Source organism: Heterodontus francisci, chromosome 5 (assembly GCF_036365525.1).
Source record: "Heterodontus francisci isolate sHetFra1 chromosome 5, sHetFra1.hap1, whole genome shotgun sequence".
Lineage (NCBI taxonomy): Eukaryota > Metazoa > Chordata > Chondrichthyes > Heterodontiformes > Heterodontidae > Heterodontus > Heterodontus francisci.
In genome coordinates, this window is record NC_090375.1 from 106,574,696 (window position 1) to 106,597,853 (window position 23,158).

Genomic DNA, 23,158 nt, shown 5'->3' on the forward strand with positions numbered 1-23,158 from the left:
TTTACATAGCAGCTATAATCTTCATGCTGAATTGACAGGGATGTGCTTACAGTTGATATGAGAACAAAGGCTTATGACCAAAGCACTTACAAGTAGTGTACTTTCAATATCGTTTTATTGGTGTGAGGTTAATGCTCGGACTCGCAATTCCAGCAAGGATCCTCAAACCTGGGTTCCTTTTTTTTTTGTATGTTTCAAGAAACACATTTCTGCATAAAAATGAATGCTGTTGATGATGGCTATTTAATTTGATATTGTTGTATGTAATATAATTTGTACTCCAGTGGGACATAGCAGCAGATGTGACCCTTTTATTATTGTGGCAGGAATTAGCTTATCGTTGGCTTATTCTCATGACTAGAGCACAGAAATCTGTGAGGTTGTGCTCACTGCTTATACTTACGTGTGCATATAGTATTTTTGGTTGCCTTTCTTTGTTTTGTTCACGTTGCTGTTTTAAACATGTTTATGAATGGCTCTGCCTGTCTGCATTTTCCAAGTACATTCCAGGATTATTTGATTCCAAAAGGTTTGGCATTGGATCCCTTATCAGTATTGTTTGTTTTGAGATGGTGTTTGTCTTGTGTTGTTCAGAGTAGAAATGGCAACTTATTGTTGCAATTTATTTAAAGCAACATTTTGCTTGAACAATATTGCAAATTCAGTTCAGCTGAAACACAGCCTCCTTGCACAGACTCTGGATTGGGCCAGGTCCTTGGAGTATTTAGGTGCTGCTTTGAAAAATTTGCATTTCATTGCTATTGTAGGAATTATGTGGATCTTGCATGCCATATCATGTATTTACTTTTTAAAAGAAATACATTTGGGCAATCTATTTCGATTAATTTTAGTTTGTGGTAGTTTTACTTTTAAAAATTGTGCTTCAAGCTGATTTATATAGCCATTCTCCCTTTGCTTGAAAGGAAACCATCTTGAAAGTGGAAATTTGTCTGAAGTGAGAGAAGAGAAATACATCAGTTGTCACAGACACCTCATGCATCTGGCAATGTTTCGTGACATTGTATTTGATGTGTTTGGTAAACCTTTCTGATTGATTTACAAACTTTTTATCACAAAATGGGACTGGGTTCAGATCGAAACCCAAACTGACAATGAAAGTCTAATCCACCTTCCAGTAAGCATCCCGTGTGAAATAAGTTTGAACTGTTGTAATATCGTTCCCAACGGGCTTAGGCCGACAGTAAATCAGCACTAAATTGCCAGCCTTATTCAGGCATCACAGAATCACTGGTGTAAGAAATAGGAAAATGTCACCATGGTGCAGTAAAGAAGTTCTCTTAGACTAGGAAACAGTAGAGAAGTTGAATCTACACTTACCAGCTCTTACTTGACTTGGGAGTGCTTGATGTTGACACTGACGGAGTACTGACAAAAACAATTTCCAATTAATAACATTACAATTACTTTAGCTTAATAATTCAATTACAATTGCCAGCGCCCCAGAAAAGCTGCTCCAAATTCAACATAATTTATCCCTGCAGTTTGGTTTTCATGCTATTCTTTAAATGGTTTTCATTCTGTTGATTGGAATTTTTATGTTTATGAATATCTTAATTTAAATTACTGATATTTAAAAAAATATATTTTTCACAGCACACCAGAATTGTTGGTAAAACATGTCAAGTTTGCATGTTACTGATCGGAGCTATTATCACTGGAGAGGTACTTTCACTAACGTTGGAGTGGTTAACAATTTTCTAAATTGTTTTCAGCTCCAAAGAAGCCAATGGAGTATTTTGTTTAATTAGTCATATCGATGAAAACAAAGATCAAAAAAGTTACAAAACTTTTGATATGAGTATAATTAGTTGAAAAGACGATATTTTTCTAACATACCTGTCTGTATTTTATTAGATTTTGACTGAACTGTGTTTAATTCCGGTGTGGAAGACATTGGGCGGTATTTTATGCCATCCCCGTGGCGAGTTTGGAGGTGGGGAGAGCATTTAATCGGGTGCGGACCTTGCCACCTTCCCATCTCTACCCCAAATAAGTCCTTGGTGTGAAGACCCTTGTACAGCCTTCCACCCCGCCACCAATTGAGGCCCTTAAGGGGCAATTAGTGCCCAGTTCAGGTCCCCTTCCCACCGCTGCTGATATTAATCCAGCCGCAGCCAATCTGGCTGCCATGCAGGGAGCACGATGTGCAAACCCGTGCAGGGTTGCTTGTGGTCTCCTGGATTGAGGGGAGGTCCCTTGTTCTGAGTCACTAAGTGCCTGATCAAGGGACCCGGCATCAGGAAAGGGGTTGGGGGGGTGGTGGGCGGCGCTGTGAGCCACCCCCCTGCCCTTGCTGTCGACCTCCCTTGCCCGTGACCCCTACTCCACAAAACCCCTCCCGCCATCACTTATCTCTGGCTCGGTGCTCCACTATCCTAGGCCTCTGCTTTGTGCCGTTGCAGCAGCAGTTACCACCTCCCCGGTGGCGCTGCCTAGTAAAAGAACTGGCAGCCTCTGATTGGCCGGCAGCTCTCGACAGGCGGGACTTCTTGTCCCTGGGGTCCTGATCCCATGAAATGCCTGCCGATGGCCTGTCAAGTGCTTGAGTGCTTCGTAATCTGGCGGGCCTTCCGCAAAGGAGGCAACGCAGGACTCTCGCCAGCTCTTCAGCCAGTGGATGAGACCCCTTTTGCCTCCAAAAATTCCCCCCATTGTCTGACTTTAGACCTTTCTTTGGTTTAGGGAATACGTATATATTTCACATCACTAGGCCAGCATATCTAAATGGGGTGTATTCAGAAAATCTTCAGTCATGTTTATATTTGCTATAATGTATGTTGATGTGTGCCACTTTTCTGTGAAGAGTACTGCTCTTTTTTAAATCTAAATGCCTGCGCAGGTTTACCCGGAAGGATATCTTGCCATATCATCCTTGGTACTCGACTAACTGATAAGGCCATATGTTCTGATAGATGACCATTGACCCCATGTCTTTACTCCACATCACCAGATATGCAGATAAATAAATATAGATGTATATTTTCATTTTTGTTTCTGTTCTCCTTCCATCTTCATATTCAACGTCTACATTGGAATTCTTGTTCCTTTAATATCAGCCTTTTTCAGCCATCTCCATCTGAGTAAAATACCTATTTTTACTGTGGTAAAATTGTTATCCCCATTTCATAAATTACTAGTCAATTTCCCACATCATTGCATGCAGCAAGTTGGGAATTATCTTCGGGTGTAGCGGTTTTAAAAGGGTAGGAGATCACTTATCCAGGGGTGCAGACATGCTTCCAGCTGACTGGCAAGACTGTTAATCAAGGAAGCTCCCACAGATTTTTAAAAAAAACATCTGCAGGCTTTGACTGCACAGATGGCAACAGATGCAATAACTGGTAAAGGATGATTAAAATGATCACAGACTCCATGTGAAGTTTTGACTATTGTAATTTTTTTTTTAAAGCTTTTAAATTGATGCAGTGCAACAGCTCCATTCACTTGGGCCCTCAGATTGATGAAAACTTAAAAGGATAGCATAAATTTAAAAGGGCACTTGCAGTCTGAGTAAAATTGGCTGAAAAGAAGGCAGGAAGGAGACAATATTAAACAGTCCAAAGTGAAAGACTTAGACCCTTTGTGGGACGAAGTAGACTTATATAGAGTGTGGAGTCAGCTTGGAATGACAAATTAATACCCAGGTTCTGAGTCAATTGTAAAGAGAGAGTAGATCCATGAGCTTGTAGAGGGGCTAAGCATCATGCAAGGTCTTGTCAGAGGTTGTCCAGTGGAATTGGAAGGCAGAATAGGAGCAGTAAAGTATCTATGAGGCAGCAGAGGTTGGTCCTGCAGTCCCTCAGAGCTGCATGGTGGCTTCAGCCAGCTGGTTCAACCAGCCCAATGAAGAGTTCTGATGGACGAGTGAAGTAGAGCTAAGTCAGTGGCCATGGGAATCAAGCCTGTGCCACCAAAGCAGAGATGATACAGCAGCATACAGAGCAGTATGGGAACCAGGTGGAATGTACCAGTTGGACCAGAGAGTAAAAAAGTTTGAGCAGAGGAGTGGAAACTGACCCCATGTGCCCAGATGAGATAGTTGAATAGAGCCAGTTCAGAAAAGATTGTAGTCATCGTAGAAAGTGGTCGCAAAACTGGAGGTCATGGTAAAGTTCAGATGGCAGCAGAAAAATTTCCTCGAAGAAAGTTTTTCGACCGAGGACCCACTACAGCAGCAGAGATCAGCTGAGAAAGCAACGGTGCACTTCATTATGTGGTTGAACTCAGCAAATAGCTGCAGATGAGGGATGAGCACTATAGGCTGAAATATGTAGCCTAAAATTTGAAAAGGTAGAGTAGCAAAGCAGAGTCACAGCACTGAGGAACACAGTATAGTCCAGCAGAGGGGTCCAGGAAGTCAAATGAGATTTCAAATGTGTAGAGTCCAAGCTGACAAAAAGAGCACAGGTAAAAATACAGAAAACCTATGGTCAAGGGATGGGATTGCAAATGTGTTCTGTATAGATAGCTTTTAACTTATAGCTTGGACTTGTGGATTGAACTAGTAGTGGGTGGTGGGGTGGGGGTTATGGGGGGAGGGCCAAGGATTGTAATATACTGCTGAGATTGAATTACAATTCATTTGGAAGCTGCCAGTCCATGAACCATCTGAACAATCCTTGAAGTAAGTTGTCTGGACAAAGTTCAAATACAGAGTAGCAGACTTATTGCCGTATTTTGTACCATGTGATGTGAACATTGGTGTCTTTTCGCATGGTTCTTTCTCTCAGTGCTGATGAATTCTGTTTGCATTCTAACCCATAACATGGATTTCTAAGTGATTTCCCTAGGGAACTAAATAGGTGCATTCCTTCTTGGAGGGGTGTAATATATTAATGGACTATGCCTTGTCTGCAGTATTGATAAGTCTGCCCCAACACCAGCTTTGTCCTCATTCATATCAGGAAATTTGGCCAACTGTGCATGTATCCGTAAGCAGCTAGTATCTGTGAAACACATATCCTAGGGTAGATCACTACCTTCAGGAGAGACAATTAGAGAAAGTGGTACTGTATATAGCAAATGTGGGATAGTTTGTGTAACCCAATTATTAAACTTGGAGGTACTCCCAGGTTTACCTTAGAAATCAAATCAAGCCGCTCATAGTTTCATCACTCTGTGAATCAAATAAAAATAAAAGTGCCCCTCACCATTAATTGTTGCATATAGTTAACCATAATTAGTTACATTGATACCATTTTCCTCATTGTGCATTACTAGAATGTCTTTAGAACACCATAACTGAAAGACTTAGTTTATTTTACTGTGCTAAGCTCTTTTTAGTGGTTTAGTTACCAAGAAGACATGCCTAGATATAAACCATTTGGTTTTGCCTTCTTAGAAAGATATCAGTGTTGTCCACGTTTTGCTCCAAGTTATTGCATTTGAGATTTGGTTGAATACAAAGTAGGGATGAGGGAGACTTTTTGAAATTTACATGCTTGGTTAATTCAGAAAAAAAGAACTGGCACGTTGTTAAATCAGTTTCTTGTAATCTACCATTCTAATAATCTATGAAAAGGGAATTCTATTCTTTTGAAAAATTTGAACGACAAAAACTTCTATGACCACCTTTTCTGATCCCAAATATCAACTTGAAATGAATACTTTTTAAATGAGATAAATTGCAGCTGTTTGTTCTGCTGCATCATCAACATTTAAAAGGTGTAGAAGAGCAGAAAAGATCTTTAGAAGTGAGAGGACCAGTTGATACAGAGGTGCAATGGGATGCCAGGGTTTATCAATAGATTACAAAAGCCTAGAGGTAATACTTAAGCAAATGTAGATCATGGAAACAATCGAAATATAAAATTACGAAGAGATATTGTTCGATTTAAGTGGGAAGAGTTATGGCAAATGGATTTCAGTGTAGGCAAGTGTGAGGTCATCCACTTTGGACCTTAAAAAGGATAGAACCGAGTACTTCCTAAATAGTGAAAAACTAGAAACAGCGGAGATTCAAAGAGATTTGGGGATCCAGGAATGTAGATCATTAAAATGTGCACAGGTACAGAAAATAATCAAAAAGGCTAATGGAATGCTGGACCTTTTATCTAGAGGACTAGAATACAAAGTAAACAAAGTCCTGGTTGGACCACACGTGTAGCACCGTGAGCAGTTCTAGGTACAACATCTTCAAGAAGGATGTATTGCCCTTGGAGGGAGGGAGGTATAGATTTGCCAAAATGATACCTGAACTCCAAGGGTTAAATTGAGGTGAGATTACACAAACTAGGGTTGTATTCTTTGAAATTTAAGAATGTTAAGGGGTGATTTGATTGAAGTTTTCAGGATATTAAGGGGAACAGATAGGTTAGATAGAAAATATTTCTGCTGGTTGGAGGGTCTAGGACTGGGGGCATAGTCTAAAAATGAGATCCAGACCTTTCGGGAGTGAAATTAGAAGTTTGGAACTCTATTCCACAAAAGGCAGTTGATGCTAGATCAGTTCTTAATTTTAAATCTGAGATTGATGGATTTCTGTTAACCAAAGGTATGAAGGGACATGGGGCAAAGATGAATGTTTGGAATTAGTTCACAGATCAGCCATAATTTCATTGAATGGTGGAACAGGCTCGAGGGGCTAAATGACCACCTCCTGTTCCTTTGTTCATTTATTTAGACTGCAGTTAAGACCTGCATCCCTCTTTTGGCATTTCTTCATGGACAAAGGTTTTGGGAAGGTTGTAGGCATTGGTTGCAGGCCTGCTAGTGGCTAGTCAGGCCTATCCGTGACCAGCAGATTCTCCCACAGTGGGTACAAGTGAAGGTGTAGTCGCTGCTGGGGGAAATTGGATCCATTCTTCCCCTCCTTTTCTCTTTCATGCTGGTTCTTCGCTCCGTCTCAAAGGTGTCAGTAGCCCTCCTGATGTAGCATCTCCAGGCATCACGATCTATGGCCTACGCTTCCCACTGGCAATGGTCGATGTGGCACACAGAGAGGGACTTCAGGGAGTCCTTGAAACTTTTGCATGGGGCCCCTTTGTTCCTTTTACCCATGGTCAGCTCTCTATACAACACGATCTTGAACAGGCGACTGTCGTCCATCCAGGCAACACGACCTTCCCAACGCAGTTGGCTTTGCAGGAGGATGCCCTTGATGCTGGTGATGTTGGCTGTTTCCAGGGCTTCAATGTTTGTGATGCCGTCCTGCCAGCAGAACTTGAGGATGTTGTGCAGGCAGCAGTGATGGAAGCACTTTAGAAGGTGTACATGAGGGCGGTATAGGACCCATGACTCAGCGCCATACAGAAGGGTGGTGAGGACTATGGCCTTGTACACTTTGAGTTTGGTCTGTTCTGAGACTGTGGTTGCTCCACACATGTTTGTACAGTCTGCCGAATGTACTACTTGCTTTTAAAAGCCAATTGTCGCTTCCTTGTCTATGGTGGCATCAAACGAGATGACGCTCCTCAAATAAGTAAATTGCTTGACGGCATTCAGCTCTGTTCCCTCAATGACAATACTTGGTGGTCTATATTATTGGGGTGCAGGCTGATGCAGGACTTCAGTTTTCTTTAAATTGATTTTTAGTCCAAAGAGTTGTGCACCTCGGAAAAATTTGTTGTTATAAGTTGCAAGTCTGACTGACTGAGCCAGGAGAGCACAGTCATCGGCGAAAGGAAGCTCACAGATGAGTTTTTCTTGCATCTTTGTGTGACCCTGAAGATGCCTGAGGTTGAAAAGGCCTCCTTCAGTCGGAAAGAACAAAGAAAATTACAGCACAGGAACAGGCCATTCGGCCCTCCAAGCCTGCGCCGATCTTGATGCCTGCCGAAACTAACACCTTCTGCACTTCCGGGGCCCATATCCCTCTATTCGCTTCCTATTCATATATTTGTCAAGACGTCTCTTAAACGTCGCTATCGTATCTGCTTCCACCACCTACCCTGGCAGCAAGTTCCAGGCACTCGCCACCCTCTGTGTAAAAAAACTTGCCTCGCACATCCCCTCTAAACTTTGCCCCTCGCACCTTAAACCTATGTCCCCTAGTAACTGACTCTTCCACTCTGGGGAAAAAGCTTCTGACTATCCACTCTGTCCATGCCGCTTATAACTTTGTAAACCTCTATCATGTCTCCCCTCCACCTCCGTCATTCCAGTGAAAACAATCCGAGTTTTTCCAACCTCTCCTCATAGCTAATGCCCTCCAGACCAGGCAACATCCTGGTAAACCTCCTCTGTACCCTCTCCAAACCCTCCACGTCCTTCTGGTAGTGTGGCGACCAGGACTGCACGCAATATTCTAAGTGTGGCCTAACTAAGGCTCTGAACAGCTGCAGCATGACTTGCCAATTTTTATACTCTATGCCCTGACCGATGAAGGCAAGCATGCCGTATGCCTTCTTGACTACCTTATCCACCTGTGTTGCCACTTTCAGTGACCTGTGGACCTGTACGCCCAGATCTCTCTGCCTGTCAATACTCCTAAGGGTTCTGCCATTTACTGTATACCTCCCACCTGCATTAGACCTTCCAAAATGCATTACCTCACATTTGTCCGGATTAAACTCCATCTGCCATTTCTCCGCCCAAGTCTCCAACCGATCTATATCCTGCTGTATCCTCTGACAATCCTCATCATTATCTGCAACTCCACCAACCTTTGTGTCGTCCGCAAACTTACTAATCAGACCAGCTACATTTTCCCCCAAATAATTTTTTAATATATATATATATTATATATACTACAAACAGCAAAGGTCCCAGCACTGATCCCTGCGGAACACCACTAGTCACATCCCTCCATTCAGAGAAACACCCATCCACTGTTGCCCTCTGTCTTCTGTGACTGAGCCAGTTCTGTATCCATCTTGAATGAAGAGGTTAAGAAATATTTTTTACGCAGACCATTAGGATATGAGATGTCTGACCAGAAACTGTCAATGATGAGGAATCTCCAATCATTTTAATAAGAAAAATGGATAATTGTTTCAAAGAGAAAAAAATGAGGGAATGTGGGAAAGTACACGAGAATGGGACTAAATGGACAACTCTGAGAGTCAGTACATATGAAATGGCTTTGTGTGCTGAAAAATGCTGTTAAGTTAACTAGGCCCAATGATTTTCCAAACATCAAGTTTGATTTCTATTAGTAAAATTCTTTCCAGTTAATACCTGTTCCATGTAACAGGATTCCCCTTCAAATCCGCAACTCCATTGAACTAACCTGAGCTATCTTACTGTTGATGTTTGCTGTTGGATTTAGGCACACAATCACAGTTTTTTTAAGACAAAACTTCTAAGAATTTATATTTATATGAATTATATAAGCCTCATCTAAAGTGACCCACAGGTTTCTCCCTGGCTTTGAGGGCTCGCCAAGACCTTTACAAATTACCCCAGTGGTGCCTGCAACAGAACACTAATTTATATTTTGAAATTGATAAATAACTTAAGAATGGATAGACAGGTCACTTACATATGATTGCTTGTATTTGATTTAAATGTGGTAATTGTCAAGCAATCATCAAAGGAGTTGAGTAAATGGACTGAAATTTGTCATATCTTGCACAGTTTAAAGTTAAGGGACTATTTTTAATGGTTGAGCTTTACTGTAGTTTATTATGCAATCTGAATATATGTGCAGTGCAAGTTGAACGTTTTGATTCTTATTGTGGGTAGTAACTTTTCTCTCTCTTGACCCATGCCTGCTTTCAGACCTTGTTAGCAATATTCTGAACTGAAAGCATGCAAAAAGGGGAATAAATGTTTATTTTTAATATTCCTTCCTCTCTTGGCTTTTGCTTGATGCTTTTCCACAGCAGTGAGTCTGAGCCAAAGAATAGAATAATGAGAGAAATTATCCCTTTTTGCAACAAAATGGCAATCTACATTAGGATGTAGAATCATGAATACTATGATTGCTACCAACTGCCTAATGAAAATTTGAACTTAATAATCCCCTTAAAATTAAAATAGTTTAGATTTAAGAGGTAGGCTGTCATTGCTTTGGAGTGGAACACTTTTTAGATTTGGCACAAATCTCCAGAGTAGGTACTCCCAGATGAGGTACAGCACCAATTAATTATATGGTAAAGTAACACAATATTTTTCCCCAATAACTTATCTAAATTCTAAGTTTGACATTAAGACAAAAGTTGTTTTTCACTTTGCAAGTGCAAACCAATATGAGAAGGTCTGGGGTGGTCTTTATCCTCATGGCTTTAGTGTCCTTGGTGTCATTTGAGCTATTTTTGTATTGCATGCTTGAACTTGCTTTGCGCTTATGCAAAAGTAGTAGTGCAGCTTCTGTTTCATTTTTCATCCTTAAGATCTATAGGTGAATTTTCCAGTATAATGGTTAGTGCTAAATGCTGGGCTGTTATATGCTGCCAATTCACAGTTACTGAAAATTGGAGTGGGATTGCCCAACGCTGGCAACGCGAACAGACTTTGTCTCCTCAGTCTAGATTAGCTGTCAAACCAGAATTGAAAATAGGTTCTGAAGCACAGCACTGCCCACTTCTTCAATTATTATGGTTGGAAACAATAACATATTTCAAATTTAACAAAAAAAATTGGCATGGATTGGGAAATGAGGATAAATTACATACTTATTTTATGCCTTATAAATCTTCTGAGCAGATGCCAGGTCGCATGCTCTGACACCAATCCATACTGTTGTAAGCAAACCACAGATAGGACATTATTGCGCTGTGATCAAGAAGGCTGCTGACAGCAATAGGAGCTGGTGTAGATTATCTGGAACCCTCAAAGATAGATTAGTAGCCTTGTATATTAATCAGTCCTTTAATTAAAAGTGTACTAGAATTTATGTTTTGATTACTTTTTCATTGGAGAAAATTAAATAATCCTTTTAAGTTAGATTTACTTCAAAGCAAAGCTGAATGTGATGAAGCTATGAACTGATCAAGGGCCTTATTTTTAAAAAAAACACATTTGAATTATAATACTGATCTTCCTGACTGAATAGGTTGTACATAGATATTGAACTACAATCATCTGCAGACTTAATCTCCCTGTCCTGCTAGTGTAACAGCTGCTATTTTGTCCCTTAAATCCAAGGGACACAGACTTGAGAGCACATAATGGACAGCTAGTTCAACCATTCATCGCCAGATCTAGTTAGACTACACAAAGCACTATCGGATCCTGCTTTCTCTTGCCAGAACTGCTCACTATTCCAGTATCATTCTGGAATGCAAAGATTAACACCCAGCTTCTCTTCTCCGTTACAAACTGTTTTAAACCTTTCACCCCTGTCCCCTCCACCCTCACCTCCAACAACAAACATGAGGGACTCATGGACTTCTTTGTCACTGAGATTGAGATCATCTATTCAGCTATCTCTATGGATTCGATCTTGTCCTAGCCCTGAATTCTCTTTCTGTAGTTTGGGTCCTGTCTCCCTTCATGCCCTGGCTGAGCTGATCCTGGTCCATAAAACTCACTTCTGGCCCTCTCGACTTTCGTTAGCGTACCATCCCAAGCCTCATGTTAGCTGATATTAACATTTCCCTCTCCTCAGATTCTGACGACCTCCCTTTCCTCTTATAAGTTCTTGAACGTGTTGTCGCCTCACAAATCCATGCTCATCTTTCCCGCAATTACATATTTGAAATCTCCAATGAGGATTCTGCCTCGATCACAGTACTGAAATGGCCCTTATCAAAGTCTCAAATGACATTCTATGTGACTGTGACCATGGTAAACTATTCCTCCTCAACTTTCTGGACCTGTCTGCAGCCTTCGATGTGGTTCATTGTACCATCCTCCTCCAATACCACTCCTCCATTCTGACTGTCCCTGGAGTCCTCCAGGGATCTATCCTGGACCCACCCACCCCCCCACCCCCCAACTCCCATTTCTCACGACATGCTGCCCATCGGTGACATCATCCAAAAAATCAGGTTCCACATGTATGCTGACGACACTCGGCTCAACTTCACCACCATTTCTGTCACTATTTGCTGCCTCTGATTTGTCATGCTGCTTGTCTGACACCCAGTATTGGATGAGCAGAAATTTCCTCCAATTAAATACAAGGCTGAAGCCTTTGGTCTCCACCACAAATTCCATTCCCTGGTCACCACATTCATCCCTCTCCCTGGAAAATGTCTGAGGCTGAACCAAACCATTCATAACTTTTTTGTCTTTTTTTTGCCCTGAGCTGAGCTTCTAACCCCATATCCTGCCGTCACCAAGACTGCCTAGTTCACCCCTAACACCAACATCTCCAGCCCTGCCTCTGCTCATCTTCTGCTGAAACCATCATTCCTGCCTTTGTAACCTCTAGATTTGTCTATTCCAGTGCTCTCCTGGCTGACCTCCCACTCTGTAAACTTGACGTCATCTAAAACTCTGCTGCCCGAATCCTAATTCGCACCAAGTCGTCTTCACTCAATATCTATTGTATTGGCTCCCAGATGAGCAATGCTTTGTTTTAAAAATTCTCATCCTTGTTTTCACATCCTTTCGTGGTCTTGGCCCTCCCTATCTCTGTAAACTCCTCCAGCTCTACAACCCTCCGAGATCTCTGCATTCTCCAGTTCTGGCTATTGCAATCTCCAATTTTAATAGTTTTACCATTGGCAGCCATGTTTTCAGCAACCTAGGCCTTAAACTCTGGAATTCCTTTCCTAAAACTTTCAGCCTCTTTGCCTCTCTCTTCTCCTTTTAAGATGCTACTTAAAACCTACCTCCCCCTGTACTAATATCTCTCTGATGTGGCTCAGTGTCGAGCTTTGTTTGCTAATGCTCTTGTGAAGTGCCTTGGAATATTTTATTATGTAAAAGTTGCTATATAAATTCAATGGTTATGCAAATAAGCTACCTCTATTTTTATGGCACATTTGTATCATATTCATTTTTTTTTTGTTTAGATCCTCTTTTCTAAGGATCTCATTATTCCAGTGAGATACAGAAGGCAAAATGCTCCTACCCACCACCTGTCTGTTACTATGGTTATGGTGAGTTGATATTATTTGACTGCATCTTTTAAACTGTTATTTTAGGCCCAGAACTATTTGTGTTGTCTGCCAGCTGAATTAGGAAAGATTTGCAGGCACACCTGTCTCGGTCTGGTATTGTAAGAATTTTCTCATGCAATTTACCTTCCAAATCTGCCCGCTGTCTATATATACGCACACACACACCAAATGTCACACCTGACACCAGTTAGGTGGTAACATCAATGAATAGTGCTCAAATTATCGCTTAACTTTATTGTGTTTTCCTTTTTCTACTGTCAATAATTACCATTTAGTCAGATTTGAAATGCTGAAAGTATTGTTGAAACAGTAAGGTTCTGCCAGGACTTAGAGCCTCACTAGAACCAAGCTCCGTTGGAAATAGAGCTAACCCTGCAGGCCCAATTCCTTGACCTCAGCTTGCTAGCGAGGCTGGAAGCCAGCACCAGGGCCTTTGTAATTTCAGCCCTTGTAGATAAAATGTAACAGCCCCATTTGCAAGTGTGCGTGAAAATAAATACAACTGAAGTGTGTGACACTGTAATGTGCTGCAGTAAGCAAAGCTCTGTGAAGAAGTTCAGTAAACTTACTGAATTATTTTGTTTGGATTCAAGTGTTCAGATTAAATAATTACTACAAGCATACTGATGAAACATTGACTGTTACCTTGATTGGCTAAATTGCATGTAGGTGCATTTAGAAGTAGCTATGTTAATTTGATTAAAATGGCTGCTTCTTTCGACAAGATGCGATGGTAAACCAAGGCCCTGTATGTCTACACAGCTGGACATAAAAGATCCTGTAGCAAAGTGGAGAAGTTCTCTTGGTGGCCTGGCCGACATTTATCTCACAACGAGCACCACCAGAACAGATTATTTGGTCATTGATTTCTATACCGTTTGTGGCATCTTCCTGCATGAAAATTGCGACCATGTTTCCCCACATTACAATTCATAAAAAAAGTACTTTATTGGCTGTTCGTTAGGACCTTGGGATTGTTTACATCCCAGCTTGTCCAAGGATTGCATCAATTGCAGCAACATGGACCAACAACTTGTATTGATATTAAACCTTAATTGCAGTCAAACATCCCAAGGCTCTTCACAGAAGCGTAATCAAACAAAAATTGACACCAAGAAGAAAGGAGGAAACATTACTACAGGTGACCAAAAGCTTAGTCAAAGTGGAACTTTTAACCAGTGTCGTCGAGGAGAAGAGGTTTAGGGAGGGAATTCTCTTAAGGTCTTCATGACTGAAGAGCACAGCTAGTGAAGGAAGTGGGTGCACGAGTCCAGAATTGGAGGGATGCATAGTTCTGAGGGTTGCAGGGCTTTTAAAAAAAAAAAAAAATTTTGTGGGACGTGGGCATCGCTGGCAGGCCAGCTTTTGTTGCCCACCTCTAATTGCCCTCAAACTGAGTGGCTTGCTAAGCCATTTCAGAGGGCATTTAAGAGTCAGCCACATTACTGTGGGTCTGGAGTCACATGTAGGCCAGACCAGATAAGGACGGCAGATTTCCTTCCCTGGAGGACATTAGTGAACCAGATGGGTTTTTACAACAATCGACAATGGTTTCATGGCCATCATTACTGAGAATTCCAGATTTTTTTTACTAATTAAATTTAAATTCCACCAGCTGCCATGATGGAATTTGAACCTGTCACCAGGGTATTAGCCTAGGCCACTAGACTACTAGTCCATTGACATTACCACTAAGCCACCGTCTCCCCTAAAGACAGAAGAATGTCACAGATATAGGGATAGGTAAGTTGGCCGTGGATAGACTTTTAACATGAGGATGAGAATTTTAAATTTGAGGAGTTGGTGGACCAGGAGCTAATAAGAATCATGCATCTATACACCACCTGTCAGGCGATACTGTGGTTTTGGTGAGTTGTTGTATTATTTGACCGCATCTTTTCAGTCATAATTTTGGCCTAAGCCTGAAGTTGTCAAAGGTGCTATATAAATGTATGTTTTTTTCTTAATGAATGCTGTGACTGAGGCTTTAGAGACCTTAAGCTCTGATCTAAATCAATCTGTCCTCTTGACATTCACCATGCTGGGGAACCAGCTAATGAATGACTTTAACAATTTGCAGCCACACATCGGTCTGTTCCCACAAAGCTTTGTAGCCATACTGAGGGAGTCCCAACAGCAGGAAATATCAGAAATTGATCCACATAATGCCTTTGTGTCTTAGGGCATCAGAGTTCACAATATGCAAGTACCATAGGCATCACTACCCTCGTCCATTTCTCTCTACTAAGAGGGCCATAGGTCCTATATAGGCAGAGCTGTTATAATTTCCTCAGCTAATACTCTTAGGTGGCTGATGGATGCAGCTTTAAACATTTAAGGCTAAATTTTCCACGTGCTTGCTGGCTGGAGTGCATATTGGAAAACTATTTTCAATCCACTAATTTTAACTTGTCGATCTCCCTTGGCATTGCTCATGGGAAATCAAAATCTAGTGCTTCAGGTAGAGTGGGGTTAGAGGCTTGGCATAATTGGACTAGGGCATGCAGAAGTAATTCATTTTAAACTCATACATTGTTATTTCCACTATAAGTTCATTTCTCCATATCTATAATGGAAACTGCTTATGCAAACTTGTCACATGGTAATTGTATCTCTCCCACCAGTGGTGCACTGCAACGAATATCAACTTCATTGAAGCATAAAAAGAGATATTGTCTGGTTCCTCATTTGGTGGAGAATAACAGAAGTTTTACAATCTTGGAAGTTTGGCTTGTGGTTAGTAACCTCTCTCAGGAAATTAAGTACATTTGATACTCCCTATTGTTGGATAAATTACTAGATAGCCATTTATTAGAGTGGTTTTAGTCTGACGTTACAGCTAGTCCATCTAATTTCGTAGTCTGTATTTAAATGTTTTATTGGACACCGTGCAATACATCATCAGAACCTTTTTATTCATTCATGAGATGTGGGTGTCACTGGCTAGGCCAGCATTTATTGCCCATCCCTAATTACCCTTGAGAAGGTGGTGGTGAGCCACCGCCTTGAACTGCTGTAGTTCTTGGGGTGTAGGTACACCCACAGTGCTGTTAGGGAGTTTTATTTTCATGCTTTACCAAAATAGTTAATTATGAAGCTATGTGTTAAGTCTGTTTCCTCGGCCATATCTAATTTATTGCTTGCGAGGCAGAAAATAGATGACACAAGATTAGTTGATGTCACTCCTGAGTGAGCATGTGCTACATTTCCATCAGACCACTGGAGCACTTCTACTACAGGAGATGTGATTTATCCAATGTGGTTGCTGCAAACCAATTGAGATATTACAGATGTTGCACATTTGGCCAAAACAACAGGGAGAATGGCAGCAGTTGACCAAATGATCTGGTATATACATAGTCTGAGAAAACATTTTTTAACGCATTGAAATGCTGGTGCCATTATTTCTGGTAAAATCTATTGTTAGTTCTGAGGGAAATCTGTTGACAATTTTTTCAATGCTCATAACATTGTCTTGAGAAATTCTGATTTGCAGAAGCAAAAAATGGATTTTACAAATTGCCAGGCCTGTGGTACAATAAATGTGTAGAATGATCCTACATGCAGTCAGTTTTCATGGAAACACAATTTTGATTTTGACTAGTTTCAAGCATTTTAATGCAATAACCACACTTCCAAGTTAACTACGAGGCTAGTTTAAAATTTTCTAGATCTGTGACTAATTGGCTAATATATTTTAATCAGTACATTTTAATACTGCTTTACTGTGCCCTCTTTACTTCGGTTTGCATTTGGCTGGTCAGCAAAAGCATTTTAGCTGCAGAGTAAAAAGTAGTTTCAGAGAGGAAATTCTGCACTTGCTGAGTAATATCTATGAATAGCTGTGGCAAGCTATTGCTTTTTGTCCTCTTGTACAGTTGGAAGGCTGAGAATCTGCAGCTTTGCTGATTTTCCTTTATTCCTCAGTGGAGTAAAGACTGTCCATTACTCCAGAGATAGCTACTCTTTAATTAAGAGCTATTTTCATGCAACTAACAAAACAGAATGCCTTCCAGGATGTTGGCCTTTCTAAGTCTCCTGTGTTTTTATCAGATAAGAGTGTCTAGGAAAGGAGAAGTTATTTTTCCTCTTTATCTGTTAATTTGTTCACTTTCTGTCAACACCGACATCTGCTTAAAAAAAAATTATAACTTGCAAAATGGCAGCAAGAGTTGCCTGTTTTTTTGCTTCTCTGTTTTGAGTATAAGTTGCAGTAGTGAAAAAGTGCCTTCACCTCTGGAAGAGCAGAGATTGGATTTTTACACGTTTGTTTTAATTTACAAAAACTTCTGTTGGGGCAATTAAAGAAAAATAGATGGTGAATGACTATTTCTCCTTTGCTTTTTAGTACAACAATCTTCACAAAGTGTAGTAATGTATTACATTAGCATAATGAGCAGAGGAAGTAACATGAGTAATGTGAGATACAACTGGGAATGTCAAAGAAAAATAACTTGGAACAAAAAACAGACCATTTTAGAAAGAAGTATATGGTCAAAAATTATGTTTTTTTTTAGTTTTTACTAAAGTTTAAATTGTAATCTATTGCACATTCCAAGAATCCCTTATGAAAATCTTGTTTTTCAGCAGTGTACAAAAGGGAATGAAAGCTGACAATGGATATTACATTTTTTTATAATGCCCAAGTACAGAGCAGTAGACAAGGAGCAAAGTAACCTGAATTGTTCTCAAACACGTTTAGCAATTTTGAGAAACATAAACGACAATATTGTTACGACCAGGTGAGAAAGGTGTGTAGGGGTTCCCTCTCAGCCTTCACCTGGTCTTAGCGTAACAGGGTTTAATTTTAAACAGTGTTTTTAGTTCTCCTTTGGTGGATCCTTGTTCACTGCTTTCCAATTACAAAGCAAAGAAACCAGCACAAACGGGCTTTCTTAGGTTTAACTCGGTTAACACCTACAGTTACATAACGCGCCCACGCTGGCATGCATACGTGATGCATGCAAATCGAGATGGAAAAGAGCAGACGAAAAAATAAAGTGGAAAAGTTTGAGGCAATATCTGAAGAGCTTTTGTTGCTGTTCTTCAAGCTCGCTGTAGAATCCTTGATTGTAGGTGGATCTTGCTTTTTGTTGGGGCTTGGTATTCTTCTTAAACCTTGTTTGCTGTAGGAGACTTTTCAGGTTCATGTGTCTTCAGTGGATTCAGAGGCTTGTGAGAAAGAGATGGAAGCAGACAGGAGAGATCTTCAGTCCAGGAACAAACAGAGACTCTCGGTTCAAACTGTTTGCACAATTCAGGAAACCCAGGTTGCCACAATACCTGGTGATCAATGTCCATTGTGGGTTGAATGTGTCGGAATGGTCCTTTGTCCCTCTAATCACTGTCTGTTAATATGCAAATGTCTTTTCCAGCCACGGCTGATCTGTTTAACAAGCCATTTCCTCGCTCCAGTAACAGTTAAAAATCAATGTTCATGACATAATTGATGTGCCTCATTCTTGGCAGGTTGGGGCCTAGCATGACAATATCATTCTCGAAACTGCACGATGAAAACTTTTATTTTAAAGCAATTAATTGCATAATGCTATTGGACAATGGAGCCTTTGAGTACTAATGAATTCACAAACATTAACCACAAATAAACTAATAATGTCAGAAAAGGTTAAGTTTTTGTTTACTATAATCACGCAAGGAACCAGTATGTCACTACTGCTTTTTAAAATAAAAAAAACAGCAGTTCAGTAACAGCAGCTGTTCACAGAGCTAGAATCAAATTGCGTATACAGAATATCAGATGTCATTGAGTTTATGAAAGTTTAGTTGCTTTAGACCTCTTTAGATCAGTGCATTTTTTTCTTTAAAATTATTTTTATATTTAAAAAAAAAATTGAAGATATTGGCAAGCTTTCATTTAATACTTGTGAATGAAATTATCTTCAGTATTGGTTTAAACTAGGGGTGGGCAATTATTTGGGTGGAAGGCCACTTAACAAGTTTTGGTGAGTTCTTGAGGGCTGCACACACAAAATGAATTGTGTTACCAACATTTACCATTAAAATTTGCTGTGACATTTATTATGAAGAACCCTTCTTAGGTTAGTTAATTAGTTAGATTGGATTAGCAATCGTGGACCTCTCCCTATCTAAATGATAATGCTATGCAATACTTATGAAAGTGCTGTATTTAAACTTGGAGTACTTTAATGCTTTTAAGAAAGCAGGTATTTACTTACAGATATCAGATTTTCCCATGGTGGTGTTTTTGTATGATGGATAGGGATGAAATAATCAATAAATCATTGAAATCAGAACAGTATAAGTATTTGCCAGATCAATGAAAAAGTTTGACAGGCACAGTTACTGGTAAATGTTGTAACGTACCTATACTATTCTGACTGACACTTTAAATCAGTTCAGCTAAATCTGTTCCATTGTTTAACACTGAGTCGGCAGAAATCAGGAGACAATCAGAGCGTTACATGTATAGTAAATCACAATGCTCCTCCATGAGCATTTTCTCCTCCTCTCTCATGGCATCCGCACTTTACCACCTCGTAAATTGCCTGCCTCTGGCCACTGCTCATTGGCTCATCTTGGACTACTTCCTGTTGTCATTCATTAAAGGTCACTCTATGCAGGTAAAAGCAGGTAATCTGAGTTCCTTCCCCTCTCAAAGTCTCCAATTCTTGCTCCTCAGAATATTTCCTGGACCCCTGGCAGGCCTGGCAAGTCTCTACGGACGCAATGCAGCTCGAGGGCCAGATGAAAAGGTCCCATGGACTGGATGTGGCCCGCAGGATGCAGTTTGCCCATCCTTGGTTTAAACAGAGCAATAGAAGTCCACTCCACTTAATATCAATTGAATATCAGTCAATGCAGACTGCAAGGCTGACACACCTCTCTGGTTCTAAGAGGCAAGTCAGTGTGACTTGAAAGCCCCCTCCTTGCAACCATTATCTCATTCTTTGTACAAATTCTTTTGTTAATTGTTAATAAGTTCCATGTGATGAGGTGAGAGTGACTGCCCTAGGCATCAAGGCAGCATTTCGTCGAGTGTGGCATCAAGGAGCCCCAGCAAAATTGAAGTCAATTGGAACTGGGGAAAACTCTCCACTCTTTGGAGTCATAGCACAAAGGAAGATGGTTGTGGTTATTGGAGGTCAATCATCTCAGTCCCAGGACATTACTGCAGGAGTTCCTCAGGGTAGTGTCCTAGGTTCAACCATCTTCAGTTGCTTTATCATTGACCTTCCCTCCATCATAAGGTCAGAAGTGGGGATGTTCGCTGATGATTGCACAATGTTCAGTACCATTCGCAACTCCTCAGATACTCGAGCAGTCCATGCCCGCATGCAGCAAGACCTGGACAACATTCAGGCTTGAGTTTATAAGTGGCAAGTAACATTTGCACCACATAAGTGCCAAGCAATACCTTCTCCAAGATAGAATCTGACCATCTCCCCTTAACGTTCAACCCCATTACCATTGCTGAATCCCTCACCATCAACATCCTGTGGGGGAGGGGGATGTTTAGTTTGACCAGAAGCTTAAGTGGACCAGCCGTATAAATACTGTGGCTACAAGAGCAGGTCAGAGGCTGGGAATGCTGCAGCAAGTAACTCACCTCCTTACTTCACAAAGCCTGTCTGTCATCTACAAGGCACACGTCAGGAGTGTGATACTCTCCACTTGCCTGGATGAATGCAGCTCCAACAACACTTAAGAATCTCAACATCATCCAGGGCAAAGCAGCCCGCTTGATCAGCACTCCATCCATCACTGATGCATAGTGGCAGCAGAGTGTTCCATCTACAAGATGCACTGCAGCAACTCACCAAGCCTCCTTTGACAGCACCTTCCAAGCCAGTGAACTCGACCATCTAGAAGAACAAAGGCAGTAAATGTATGGGAATACTACCACCTGTAATTTCCCTTCCGAGCCCCACACCATCCTAACTTGGAAATATATCATCATTCCTTTCACCGTCTCTGGGTCAAAAACCTGGGACTCCCTCCTGTGGGTGTACCTACATCAGATGTACTGCAGCGTTTCAAGAAGGCGGCTCATCACCACCATCTCATGAGCAGTTGGAGATGAGCAACAAATGTTGCTCAAATCCCATGAAAGAATAAAAAATGATCAGTATGGCCTTACCAACACTCGCACTGCCAAACAGACCAATTTTGCCACCCTTGGCATAGGGAGCTAACAGAGTTACAACTTTGCCAGTCACCAAGATCTCTTGCTCAACACTCATCTCCACAAATTCAGGAGCTTCAACATGAATTGCTGAATATTGTTTGATTGTGATTGGTTCCCTCTCATCAATGGGCTCGCCATGATATTCATGATTCATTCCAAGAGTTTCTGGCCCAACTGGAATCCTATAAGAGCACCTGTGTCCAGAAATTACTGCCTACGTACCACCCTTTCAGTACTGTCCATAACAATTTCCATTGCATGCCTGGAGCTCTATATTATGAAGGATGACTGCTCAGACATGCACCACAAGCTTAAGCTGCTTTGGGACTTTGCTGTCATTGAAGACAAATGGGAAAAGCCTTTGCTGTTCCATTTCGTGAAGTCTAACTTTGAGCCATATTTTTGGTCCTTTTTCAGCTTTCTGTAATTCCTGTCTGGCCTCTAGCAGTAGCTGAAACTATAATAAAATAGCAATGTTGGTTTCTGCCTTTACTGAACCAGGGAATTAAAAATAGTGAGTTTGTTTTTAAAAGGACTTGACATGCAGATTCACCAAGTAGCTTCAATTTGCCCAGTACATTATATGTTGTAGTCTGTTGTTTAACTTTTAATTCCTGGAGACTCTGGTGTGACTGGCTAAGGGAAGAACAGTGGAATTTTAAGATGTAACTCTTTTATATAAAAAAAACTCTAAGAGAGTGCTGTGAGCAAGTGCAAACAGCTTGTGTTTAGATGTTCAGCATTTAGTAAACATTAATTGGTGCTAAAATAGAAATGCTCTGTGGTTGTGTTTAAAGTTGATAAAAGTTGTCAAAGAATTTAGTTTAACAGAAATGACCAACTGAAGTCCCACATGTCAAAACATTTTGTGCTGCTGGGTGAATCCAGCTGTAGAATTCCCAGTAAGGGGAAGCTCACTATTCATTGCAAATGGTAAATGAAGAAGGAATTTACAATTCTACAAATAGTGAACAGCGGAAACTTTCTCTGGGGGGGAAACAACCCCTTCTGTTCTACGTTTTACCCAGGTGTGATTGGAAGAAACCATCCTCAGAAGCATTGCTTTATTCTAGTAATTTGAAGTCAGATCAGAAATAATGAATGTATTGTGTTTGTAAGTGAGTAGTAAAATCTATAGCATTGGTTATACCTTTTTAGGCAACTTGATAATTTTAAGGTATTTTTGCAATGCTTTCATGTATTTCTCCCTGGTCAAGTCAAGATAATCTACATTCAATAAGTTTGCATTTATAGAGAAGCCATCATGTCCTGATCCATGACGTATGAACGTGGACATTGGGTGTATCACAGAAGTGCCCAATGATCCAGAATATAGTAATAACACAGCCTGTTGCATTTGTTTTTGTTCTGTAGTATTTAGGCCATTTCTATATATAAATATTAATTTCTTTATATAGAATTCAAATGAAAGACATGTTCTCTACATGTGGGTGAACTTAGTGACCTTGGAAAATCCTGGTTGTATGCTGTGTGGAAAGGTAAATAAGGTTTGTTTATAATGTTTCAAAAACAGCTGTTTTTGTTAAGTACACATGGCTTTCCGCAATGTTGAGAGAGACTCTTTGAAAATCTTATTAGTTACTACTAGAGAATCCTTTTTCAAACGCCTGCCAGTTCACAGAAAATCCAATTCAAGAAATGATGATCTCCATGTAATTGACATACTTTTCGAAAGAAGATTAAGATAGTTGTAGAACAGGGATATCTAAGCAGAAGGTAGGTGGTAGTAGCTTTTCTGGTTTTGAAAAATTATTCGCCACGTATTTTTTAATACTGATATCACATGGTCTGGTAGAATCTGAAAACTCATAATTTGGTATTTTTAAATGGCAATTTCTATGATGGCTTTCCAGTCTTACAATAACATCTCTCACTTCACAGCTAATAACTTGTTTAAGGTACAAAATGAGTGTCTGATTTGTATACGGAGTTGTTGAAAACTGAGTTAATCTTATAATTCTACATATTGAAAATTCAGGAGCGTGCTGCCCATGAT

General features: G+C 40.5%; 1 protein-coding gene across 12 annotated transcripts in view; it reads left to right on the forward strand.

The window, feature by feature from the left end:
- Positions 1-23,158, forward strand: part of fam110b (family with sequence similarity 110 member B) — a 161,240-nt gene that overhangs the window by 46,451 nt on the left and 91,631 nt on the right. For 6 of the 12 annotated variants that reach the window (XR_010974975.1, XM_068030885.1, XM_068030884.1 and 3 more), the window contains exon 2: positions 12,867-12,953. The exons of 1 other annotated variant lie outside the window; for it this stretch is intronic. The gene's annotated coding sequence lies outside the window, so the exon portion shown is untranslated. Of the gene's footprint in view, positions 1-12,866; positions 12,954-14,035; positions 14,116-15,598; positions 15,711-22,559; positions 22,641-23,158 lie in introns of all 12 variants that reach the window. 5 more of the 12 variants (XM_068030883.1, XM_068030882.1, XM_068030879.1 and 2 more) reach the window with 4 other exon arrangements.